The sequence below is a fragment of the Uranotaenia lowii genome, chromosome 3 (genome assembly GCF_029784155.1).
Source record: "Uranotaenia lowii strain MFRU-FL chromosome 3, ASM2978415v1, whole genome shotgun sequence".
In the NCBI taxonomy this organism is placed as follows: Eukaryota; Metazoa; Arthropoda; class Insecta; order Diptera; family Culicidae; genus Uranotaenia; species Uranotaenia lowii.
The window spans coordinates 126,687,151-126,699,429 of record NC_073693.1 but is presented as its reverse complement, the minus strand read 5'-3'; the positions used below and the strand labels follow the sequence as shown (position 1 = coordinate 126,699,429).

The following is a 12,279-nucleotide window of genomic DNA, read 5'->3' as shown; positions in this document are numbered from 1 at the left end:
TCCGGAAAAAAAGTTTTTCTTGGAGAGATTGATTAACCTTCTAAAATAGAGGAAACGTCCGAAACACGAATTCTCATCGTCTGCATAGGAATTTTCTCAGTTCTGAAAACTTCTTAGATATTCCACTTCCTTTTCAAAACAAAACTTGAGTTTCGGCCTCTTGCACGACGATGGAACGATGTATAGACATTCAATTGTGTTTTTGGTCAGCTTTTCATACATCAGAAAATGTAAACTCTTGGGGTTCCATTCCCATCCGTGTCCTTTGGATGTCCAGGCTCTCGTGTTTGCAAACTAGAACTGATAGTTTCTGTGAGAAATTAATTAAGAAAGGATGAATAATACAAAATACTTATCTTAATAGCCGGATGTTTAAAAGCTTCGAATCTGTTTGGGATTGATGATTTGGGCGAATAGCCTTTAAACAAATTAAATATGAGAATACGTTCGAAGATGTGGTTTTGCTAAGAATTTTTATAAATTTTAATAGTACTTATCTGCCGTTTGAAGCATAATTGTTACATGTTACATTCTGAAATTGTCTACTTTTCGATGTCTAGAGGACTTTTTTCAAAATTTTGGATTGCCTTTATTTGATAGAAGCTTCATGTTAACTCTAAAATACATGTTTTTATTAAATAAGATTAAAATATTAATCGCAAGGAGGCAGTAGACACTAAAATACCTCTCATATTAAAATGTAACATGTGACAATTATGCTTCCAGCGGCATTTATAAGTAGAACAAATCCTCCTGAGCCCCGCAATCCGTTTCTCAGATTATGATATTGATAAAATTTCAAACGTCAATTGAGAATAACATTGACTACTGTAAGGTGTGGATTTATCGCAGTGTACATAATACATCATGCCCGCCAGCACCAACCTTCGTCATGTATGTTTTATATATAGTCGTCTCTAATTTCGTCCCTCGTCTCTCTTTTGCACTCACATGGATTTTCATGCGTCCAGCATCGAACAGCCAGTCAGCGTACGGCGTGTATCGTGATAGGCAGAAAGCGACGGTTTCCTAGGTTTCGTAAATGTGGAAACTTATATTACAAACGGAGGTTTATATTACTGTGGAAATCTCGGATTTTACATTGGCGATCCTGCCAGGAGCCTGGATATAATTATGGGACCTTAATATTTCGTTTGAAACACAAATCAGTTAAAAAAAATCTGGTTACTTTGAAAGTTCAGATGGCGGCCATTTTCTATAAAAGTTAACCGAACTGAAAAATTTAGTAATGTGTTGATTACCAGTTTTCCGGTAAGTGTTGAAGTTCAATCTTTTAAACCCACAAAAGGTAAACGAAACCTATGAACGGAAGGTGAGATGAAGGTAAGATTGAGTGTTATAGGCGGATTACGCGAACGTATGGTTTAGGTCTAACTTAGGCCAGCTGTCCCAGGCGGAAACGCCAGCTATCCCAGGCGGAAACGCCAGCTATCCCAGGCGGAAACGCCAGCTGTCCCAGGCGGAAACGCCAGCTATCTGAGGCGGAAACGCCAGCTGTCCCAGGCGGAAACGCCAGCTGTCCCAGGCGGAAACGCCAGCTATCACAGGCGGAAACGCCAGCTATCCCAGGCGGAAACGCCAGCTGTCCCAGGCGGAAACGCCAGCTATCCCAGGCGGAAACGCCAGCTATCCCAGGCGGAAACGCCAGCTGTCCCAGGCGGAAACGCCAGCTATCACAGGCGGAAACGCCAGCTATCCCAGGCGAAAACGCCAGCTATCCCAGGCGAAAACGCCAGCTATCCCAGGCGGAAACGCCAGCTGTCCCAGGCGGAAACGCCAGCTATCCCAGGCGGAAACGCCAGCTATCCCAGGCGGAAACGCCAGCTGTCCCAGGCGGAAACGCCAGCTATCACAGGCGGAAACGCCAGCTATCCCAGGCGAAAACGCCAGCTATCCCAGGCGAAAACGCCAGCTATCACAGGCCGAAACGCCAGCTATCACAGGCGGAAACGCCAGCGATCACAGGCGGAAACGCCAGCTATATGAGGCGGAAACGCCAGCTATATGAGGCGCAAACGCCAGCTGTCTCAGGCGGAAACGCCAGCTACCTCAGACGAGTACGCCCTGTCCCAGGCGGAAACGCCAGTTAGCCTAGGTGGAAACGCCAGCTTTCCCCTCACTAGTCAAGCGAAACGCCAGTATTATTAAAGGTAGCGTCTGGCAGCTTAGCACTGAGGTCGAGTTTTGGTAAGTTCGCCAATTCCTCTAGCACGAGTAAATTCAGCCATGTTGTCAAGCAAAGTATGCCAACTGAGTGCATTTCAGCCCCGGCGAAAGTGCGTTGGAAAAATGCTTAGTTATGTTAAAGGTAGAGTATGCCAGCTTTGTAATGAAGTACAGGTCAGGCGAAGACCGCCAGCTCAATACTTTTCCAATAATAGGATACGCTGAATTTGGGTTAAGATGGAGTATGTTAGCTTGGGACTGAAGTTCAGTTAGGCGAAGATCGCTAGCTCAATGGGAATATGTATTGTTTTCGTTTCAAGGCAAAGCCGCAGGCCAGCCTAAGAATCCAGTACGGATGTATGAGTATTGTTTATAAGAACGAAACTTAAGACAGATTATCGCAAATATATCCTAGTCAAGTGATAACACTGATAATGTTTAGCTGAACACAATTTTAACCGTTTGTATACTGTCTTAACGATAACTGTGGACATTATTAAGAATTGGGCTCAAGTTGTTAGCAAAACAAAATAGATTAGTTCGGAGTTAATAAGTTGGTAAATATTTCAGCGGTTATAACTTACCTCTGAATAAGAGAAACAGGACAGAATCAGACAGTCTAAACGCGGAATAATACGTGGGCAGGTACACACGGCAACGACTATTTGCGTCAAATCATACATTCGAGGGTGACCTTAGATCCATATTTATTATGACAAATTTAACGATACACAATCAAAGTTATTCGAAACGTTAAGAAACAGGACCAATGTTGAACAGCTAAGCTTTTGATGATAAATTCTTACTCAATTATAGTACTTGGCGAATGACTTATAGGCTGCCTGCAGGAAAGCCTCGCATATATTTGCTTCTGCAGACCTGCACAATAATGTGTTCGACCACACCTTTTTATCTACTGATCGTTGTTAGTAAACTTTGAAAAATGCACGTGATAAAAGAGTGGCCCCTTTCGAATCAATAGTGGTTCAATCATCTTATCTGAAACTTATGAGGTGATCGCGAAATTTGTCAACTCATATCTCTCTGATCCATGCGCTGATAATATCGGTTGAAAAGCTACAACAAAGATATAAGAGATTTGATATTTCATCAGATATTACAACAAGAGTTTACATTTCTGCTAAACATCCGGTGCATACACTCCTGTAAAAGCGTTATCAAGTCATGCATATTCATTGGTGCTCAGCATTAAAATTTTGAACAAAAAGGTTTCAGGAAAGTGTTTTAATTTCGGAACTAGTTAATGAAGTCGTTACTTACTTAAAGTTGAAGTTAGTAGGAGCATGGAATCCTATTTGGAATCCTGCTTGACGGTGTTCTGTTTCGGACACTATTCCTGATTTCAAACAGGTGACCTTGTGAATGGGAGAACATCATATTTCAGCTAAGGCACGGTGTGGAAAATTTAATAAATTACCTTTATGGCTTTCGTAGTTACGCCTTTACACCACGGCATTGTTGGTATTACGACGAGTGCTGTCCTGCATAATTGAATATATTTCTGCCAGTTCTAAAAACACTAAGTTTCAAATCGAAAGTTTTTATCAAGACCATCTTTGAAAGCCAGCATGTTCTTTTCCTTTGTTGGCCGTGGGAATAAACCATAGTAACATGTCCAAGAATGCACAGTAGTGATGAAAATTCCAGGTGAAACATAGTACCAGAAAGTCGTTGTAAATGATGGAATAATTCTTCCCGTCAAGTTGCCGTGCTTGCGTCTGAACCAGTGGTACTGGATGGTACGAACGAAGTTGAATACCGCATTGGCAATTTCAGTTAATATTTAATAGGTTGGTGACCGTCAGAGTCTAACAAATTCAATTCATGTACATATTAACGGGTAGCATAAACTAGAGCGAAACTCTGCATCTCACCTAAATCATTGGCATTATCGGCACATCAATTGGCACGTGGCGTTTCGTATCGTAACTTTCCCACGCATTTTTCTCGAGGGAGAGGGAAAGAAACAGTTTAGTCTGTCAGTGAGTGGCAACTGTTACAGTTCTAGTGTTTGAAATGTTAACTGTAATGGGAAGTTGCAGATCATGAGAGAATTTGATGTGTTTTATGCGTTACAGCGACTGGCATCTTTCTTTTTCCGCGCGATTCACGTCGGACTATATAATTCATCCTCCGGCCGTCGTCGGATTGATATGAATAAGCTACAGCCGTCATATGCATCTGTTGACAACAATAAAGTCGCAGCAGAAAACCCCGATTTCAGCACGAATCCATCTTCGGTAATATCCACTAGTCGGACAAGCAATATACTTTGCGCCTCCCGAATCTTGCTTCCCCAAAACGAGCAAGTGAACGATGTCATTGATGGTATCGGGACGATTTATCAGCAAGCAATATGTTAAAGCTTTTATGCCAACTGAACTGTGTAGACAATACAAGTACAACTGGATTTGTGTACCACCGGTTGCGAACTTTCTTTCCGTTGCGAACTTCGAATTCTATTCCAACAAGAAGGCCCAACGTCCAGCTGAAGACCGCAAATAAATGTGTGTAGGTGAGTCGGAATCTTTGTCATTTTGAGTAAGCTGATCGGTGGGAACACCAAACGCTTTGATTAACGAACGGCGCTAGAAGTTGGTGATCCGTAATGGATAGTTCCTAGAAGATGAAAATAAAACCTCGCTTAGTCCAGGGTATTAGTTTCAATGTACCATAACCTGATGCGATCTTACCGAATAATATTGTATCGTTGCTGAAAGTTGATAACCTTGGCCTCTTGGTTTAATTATCAGATTTGAAGATTATTTTTTTTGGTTCGGATTAAAGAAATTGGTTTTCTCTCTGTGGTTCAACGTTCTTCTTCTTCTTCGTTTTGGTCGCTATCACGTCAGTTTTGACGGTTCAACGTTCATAATTGTTTTGTTTTGTTCGTTTTGGTTCTGTGAACGACCTCCAGTTTGTTTTCACAGCACTCACGATTAACTCAGAAAACACGAATATGGAAGTAATTCCCCTCAGTGAACAATGCACGGTCAAATTATTCTCATCTAGAAAATCTTAATTTTTAACCTTTTCAAAGTTTCAAATTCCTAAAGATTAATTTGTAAGTTGAGATGTTACATTATTTTTTTAATTTAAATAACGTGGCCTTTGAATAAATAACCAAATTTGAGTGGAGTCGTCAGTGACGAAAAAGGTTAATTTTGAAACAAAATTTACAGTTTCTTTTCCTTTTTCATATTATTTCTGGAGAAGAAAGGGAAAGTGGAAGATTTATATGCAGGTGTAAATTCATCATATGAACTTAAAACGTTTAAAGATGCACGCTCGTTTTTTTATAACCATTTTCGAGTTTTATTTAACCGTTTTATGGGTTTTCTCTGAAAACTTCGAAAATTGTTATTTTTCAACCAGAATGAATTGTTAAAATTCAAGCATATTCAAAGTTTTGGTGGAAAACCAAAAAAATGGTTACAATTTCAATAACAAGCAGCGAAAATTTTCGTTCCGCCATTGTTTTTTTCAGCGACTCAAAGGATCGGGCTCCGTTTTTATTCCTTAAATTTCGCAACACAGTTTCAAAGGTAAATTATTTTCTGTTTGCATTGTGTTCATTATAATTTTTACGATCCACATCTCTAGTTTCATTCTAGGCAATCGCTGTTAGAGCGCGGAGGAACGCGGAGCAATCGAGTCGAGGAACATGCTGAGAAAATTTGTCATCAACTGCAGCGGAAAAAATGTACCGAAAAGACCACCCGATAAGAACAAAAAAGTTCCGGATTTGGAACTCAAGTTTGAAGCGCTATTCGAAGCGTAAAAGGTGAGTTTATTTTAAATACTATTGGGCATCTGCAGGAAATTTTAGGAATTAGAAAATGTATTGATTGAGAAGGCGGATAGATTATTTATAACCTAAAACGACTTATGCTTCTCCGCAGGAATATGAATCAGCTCAACCGAAAATCGATTTGAACCCAGGAACCTACAGAAAATTGGAAATCGATTTTATGATCTACATACAGAAAGAGACAGCTTCTTCCGGCAACCCAAAAACACTCTCGGAAATGTCCATAGTACTAATCGGAGGATCAACACCTACTGAAAATCGAACAACATAAGAACTGATGAATGTTATTCTATATCAACTTGTTCAAATTAAATAACAATAAAAAACTATGTATTATAATACATTTCAAAATATCAAATTCATTCCGTAAATCTTTTTTTTTCTAATTATGATAAGAAAGAATCAGGTTCCCATTTTTAAAAACGGTTGTTTTTCAACCATTATTCAGATCTGGTATTACGTTTGAAAAATAACCATTATTGAAGTTCTCTTTGAAATCCCATTTTATGAGTTTTCGCAGAAAACTCATAAAATGACTTAACCCACAAAACTTCGATTATGGTTATTTTTCAAGCGTTAATGGTTTAACACGGCCCAGCGTGTGATACTCCAACAATCACCGTTCAGTAATCGTTCGGAGTACAATTAATATACAAATGACAATTAACACATAGCTTTTTATTTGTACAGTATGAGTTTTTTTTTCTGTTTTTAATAAAGTAGAGGGAGAATGTAAGGTGTGGATTTATCGCAGTGTACATAATACATCATGCCCGCCAGCACCAACCTTCGTCATGTATGTTTTATATATAGTCGTCTCTTATTTCGTCCCTCGTCTCTCTTTTGCACTCACATGGATTTTCATGCGTCCAGCATCGAACAGCCAGTCAGCGTACGGCGTGTATCGTGATAGGCAGAAAGCGACGGTTTTCTAGGTTTCGTAAATGTGGAAACTTATATTACAAACGGAGGTTTATATTACTGTGGAAATCTCGGATTTTACAACTACTTGATCCAATATTATTAGAAGGATGAGCTATTACACTACATGACTTGTTCGCGTCGTGTACACACCAAAAAATTATCAAAATTACACGAGCCAGAAACGCTTAAAGCCATAATTTTATATGATCTATTTTGAAAATGATTTGATTTTATATCGTTTTATACATAAAATTCAACGCATCAGGCCAAGAAAGTGAAAATTAAATCTCAAACACAAATTTCGTTCTTGAATGATGTAAAATTACGAGCGTTTGTACGCAATTTTGAGGTGAAAGGTATGAGTGTGTGAAAATTGGCGTATAAAAAAATGTAAACAAACAAATTAGCAGTTCGGAATCGGATCAAGACTAGTTTTTTTTAGGTTGTTTGTACTGTTTCGAGTATCTAAGCGTACATAAAACAGAGATTACCAATTGATGTTGCTTGGTAACAACCCAGACAACCATTTGGTGGGTATTTCGAATTTGCAACGCAAATATACGTGCAAATATACGTGTAAACATATCGTATATAATGTAGCAAAACCAGTATATACGTATCATTTTGGAGGCCATATAGGTACATTAGCAAACATATTCTTGATTTGGATTGTATTAAATTACGATTTGCACGACTTGTCATGCACATCATTTACGACTACCCTGATTCTTTTTGGAATATACTATGACAATTTACATCATCATATAGATGATTGAGGTTGTAATATACGACATTTTTCGTAACAATATAGAAAATTTGACGACTTATTTGGTCGTCTTTTGCGACTTGAGTGCAGGGCTCTCATTTTCCGTCAGTTGAATAAAAATAAGATTATTATTTTTTTTGTACTTTAAACCAATTGGTTTATTCATTCCCAAAAATAATAAAAATAAGATTATTTCAAAGAAATGCGTTTTTTGCTGTCAAATTCAAGTTTATATCGTACAAATTAATAATTTCTCTGATTGCTGATTTTTTTCAATGTTCATGAAGTTATTGTTAGTACCTGGACTTGATCCCCTGACCATACGATCTTCAGCTTATGATGGTTCCTCGACGCTATCTGGAATATATAAAATCAAGGGGATTTGCTTAAAAGGCATTAAACCAAAAGCAAATTGTATATTTCTATAACTTAAATCATTTGAATCGTAGAACACGACATCGATGATCTAAAAATAGACCAACATTTCGAAGCCTCCTTTAATACGATTCCAATCATCGATGTCCCATTATCATAAACGATTTAATTGAACTTTTTTGTATTCTTTTACGATTGCCAGCAAATACGTTTTACGAAAATCAGACATGCGAATTAATTTACAAAGGTATACGATTGCATGCACATTATTACGAATTAATGCAGTAATATACGTTTTTTATTTCGAATTATTTTATGCATAGCACGACAAAATCTCTCAGTCACGGCTGATCACCGTATATCGGTCGTTTCATGGATTTTTTGCGAATTGTCGTACACAAAGGTCGAGTTCATATGTACATAAATACGAGTCTCTTTTTTTGTCGTAATAAAATCATGCAATGCTTTTAAATACGATAAAGAATATGCATGGACCGCACATTGTAGGTGCAGATATACGAAAATGAGTATAAATAACATTCTATACGATGTAATCTGTATAAGAAAATACGACTTCTGGTTGTCTGGGAAGACAAGTGTTAACAAAATCGCGAGTTTTTTAATCACTTTCTGGTTCAACCGGTACTAACAAAACGAGATCTGTAAAGGCTTACGGTAATCAGCTTGCTCGTTTCGAGCTGCTGTGCAACGAAACTTTCGGATTCCATACAATGGACAGTGTTTTTCGTCAGTATGTGTCAAACTCAAAAACTTTAGCTGGTCAAAGTTCCGTAACACTCGTAAATGGTCGGGAACTGTGGAGATAGCCAACTGTCCGGAAAAGAGCCCCGTCGTCTGGAAGTCACATTGGGACCACAATACAATACAATACAATACAATCGCACGAGCTGTTTGCTGTCTTCGAGCACTGCACCATGCCTCATGAAGCTCTTCCAACCTTCAGGTGAGTTTATTTTGTATTTACTATCTAATTTATTGTTGCATAAGCTGTATATTATTTTTTAGGCTACGAGTAAAATTCATTTCGAAGAGGCATTCATCTTCCGTATTTGGCCGGTGGGTTCGGAAGATATCAAATTCTGAATGGTCATTTGATGACACATGACATTTCCTACCCCGCGAAACATGTTCTAAACACACCACCCGGAGACCCGTCGAAAGAATACTCCCGTGCCAACATCTGGCTTTTAAAGCCGCCCGGATCAATTACAAAGTCACATCGTTAAGAGTTTGTAAGAGGTGAGTAGCTAGTTGTAAGGATTTTTCAAATCTTAAATTGTAGCAAAAAAAAGTTCAGTGAGATATATGAGCCTCATTTTGAATATTGATTTAGGTAAAATTTGATAAATGATAAAATTTAAACGTCTAAAAGTTGATCTCTCGACCAAAAGTTGATGATTTGAACGAACTCTTCCAGTACAAATTTTGGCGCAGAGCAATTGAGGCGCAAGAAGCTTCTCGTTATTTTGAAATAAGTGTAAATTCAATTCAAAGATGTATTTGCATTATCCTCTTAAGAGATACCTGTAGGTATAAATTTTATGGATCTTTAAATTATTTTTTTTATGAAATAAACACTTTCAAGATTCAGATTATTGCTAAACATGTTAAATGAATCACTTATTCAATTGGATTTTCGGTTAAATGTTCATGCAAAAAACCGAATCATTGCAGACTAATTTAGTCTAGTAGCCTCTGAAATTGCGAAAATATGAAACGATTACAAATCCTTCGAGGTTTGGCTCTTTCAAGTGAGGCAGACCGATAGGGTACAATTTTATAATTCAATGGTGGGTTAAACAAAGTTCTCTTTTTGAATGTCACCAACTTCGAGAAATATTCACTTAGCTACCAACGGCTCTTGCTCAAATGATAAAATCTTTTACCATTTTCAGACTGCAGTCACAATCAAGGAATATACTTCAGAATACCTGTTGGAAAACGGGGGTGCATTTTACTGGCCTAAAATTAATGTAAATTTCTGACGATCGTAAAAGTGACGAAAGATTGTTATACATTGAATTGAAATTCGATTTAAGTCAATTAGGTTACATCCGGTAAGAAAGAGAATTATTTTATAATGGATACATTTCAAGCATGTCACTTTAAATATTTACAGTAAACCAAAACCTACAGGAATTTAAATTCGACGAAAGTGCAATATGGTCGCGTCATTGTTTAGTTGGAATTTTCATAGGAACCTGATGGCACGAATAACTCGAGTACTTAACTCAAACGAGGGTTTACTATTGTTCGATCTGCAGGGAATAAAATGGTTCACTTAAGAAAACTTCCAGCCATCATAGCATCAACATATATGTTGGAAATTATCTATATATATAAAAATGAATGTTTGTCTGTCTGTCTGTTCCCTATAGACTCGGAAACTACTGAACCGATCATCGTCAAAATTGGTATCTGAGGGTTTTTGAGCCCGGGGATGGTTTCTGTAATAGTCAAAACTCCATCCGACTTAAGGGAAAGGGGGCTTCCATACAAAATTTGTAGTTTTTCGAAACAAATCAAAGTCATGACATCCATTTTCTTGAAATTTTTTCTTCCTTTGGGCGGTTTGTTTTTCGTCTCCATGGTCGAGGCGTCGCGAGCCAACGTCGCAAAAGGATAGTAACCATGGCATAGCATACTGATCAGTAGGAATATTTTGGCGCGTATTTCTCAACCAAGAATATTTTCAATGCAAGGGGTGGCGATATGAAGCCGATTCGAATAAAACAAAAGTCATGGCATCCATTTTTAGAGATTTTCTTTTATTTGAGGGGTTTGTTTTTCGTCTCCATGGACGAGGCGTCGCAAGCAAACGTCGTCGCAAGTGGATAGTAACTAAAGCATACTGTTCATTGATCGCTGAAAAAATTTAACAATCAGGCGCCTGTTTCTCAACCAAGTACCTACCTAGGTATGTTTTTTATGAACGTGGGGGCGATATGCAACCTAGATGTGTTTTTTTCTTGCTTAATTGCACGTGGTAATAAATGACGCCTAGATGTGACACGGATTGGCATTTTATCAATCGAATCAAAACCAATTGAAAGATTTGCAAAAATACTTCCATATTTAGTTCGTGTTAATGTAGGTAGCATTCGACTTTTCATTCAAGGAACATTAGAACATGTTCAAACGTTCAACTTTTTCTGTTAAAAAAAAATTAAAAATTATGTTTTCTTCTAGAGATTGTTACTTCGGCCCAAATACACAACTGAAAGGAATTTAGAAATGAAAATGGGAGCTTTTTATTTTAAATAATTCTGAAAAACCCATCGTACTTTTTGCTAACATACCATATTCAAGTACGTACCTAACATGAAAAGTGTTTTTGGCTGCATAAGAGAGACTTTTGATCCGCTTCGTTTTTGAAAAGCGAGACTTCAGGACTGATATTCAACTGGACGCAAAATTTTTATGAGAAATGTTTAGTAAACCCTTAAAGTGTTAAAAACAATATTCCTTCCTGTCAACTTACACGGTGGGGCAAGGGCAAACGTTGAACTTTTAAGAAATTCATCTTCAAAATGATTCAATATGTTGGAAAGACCAGAAGGGGTATTCCGAATGTTGAAACTGAAACGGATATTGAAAATTCTTAAATGTCTTTGTAAATGAAGGCCTTTGAACAGCATTCGTTAAAAGTGGAGTAACAAACATAAATTTATACTGCAGGAATACTGCAGATATATCAATGAAATTTGATGTAACAAACTCAGCCATTACTCTGACGCATCTGAAAATAAGCTTTGCATTTACACTTGCCCCAATATACGAGACAAATGTTAACTTAGAAATTGTTTTTGCCAACATTTTTGAATATTTGACTTTCAAAGAGAAATTAAAAACGCTGAGAGTTTATTTAGTGATGCAACTGATTTTTTTTTAATATTTATATTTTTTGCTTAAATAAATTTATTAGAAAAAAAAATTTGCACTGTATAAAATCGATAATTTTCATAGAATGACAAGTGCTATTTTGGGAAAAACTTCAAGCTGAAATGTCTCATGTCCACGTGTTTGGTATATGACAAAACATTTTTTAACATTATTTAAGCGCAAAAAAGGATGGATATTCCAACAGCTTCGAAGGGCGAGGATAGTCGAAAAAGCTGTTTGAAAATGGTTATTAAAAATCCTTTTCATCGTTTTTTTAAATTTCTATATCTAT

At 37.4% G+C, this 12,279-nt stretch overlaps 1 long non-coding RNA gene across 1 annotated transcript; it reads left to right on the top strand.

Moving 5' to 3' along the window:
* The first annotated feature begins 5,620 nt into the window (after nt 1–5,620).
* LOC129750717 (uncharacterized) lies at nt 5,621–6,381 on the top strand. Its single transcript, XR_008738468.1, has 3 exons — nt 5,621–5,753; nt 5,823–5,992; nt 6,111–6,381. It is a non-coding gene; the product is annotated as an uncharacterized LOC129750717 (long non-coding RNA).
* The last annotated feature ends 5,898 nt before the right edge of the window (nt 6,382–12,279 follow it).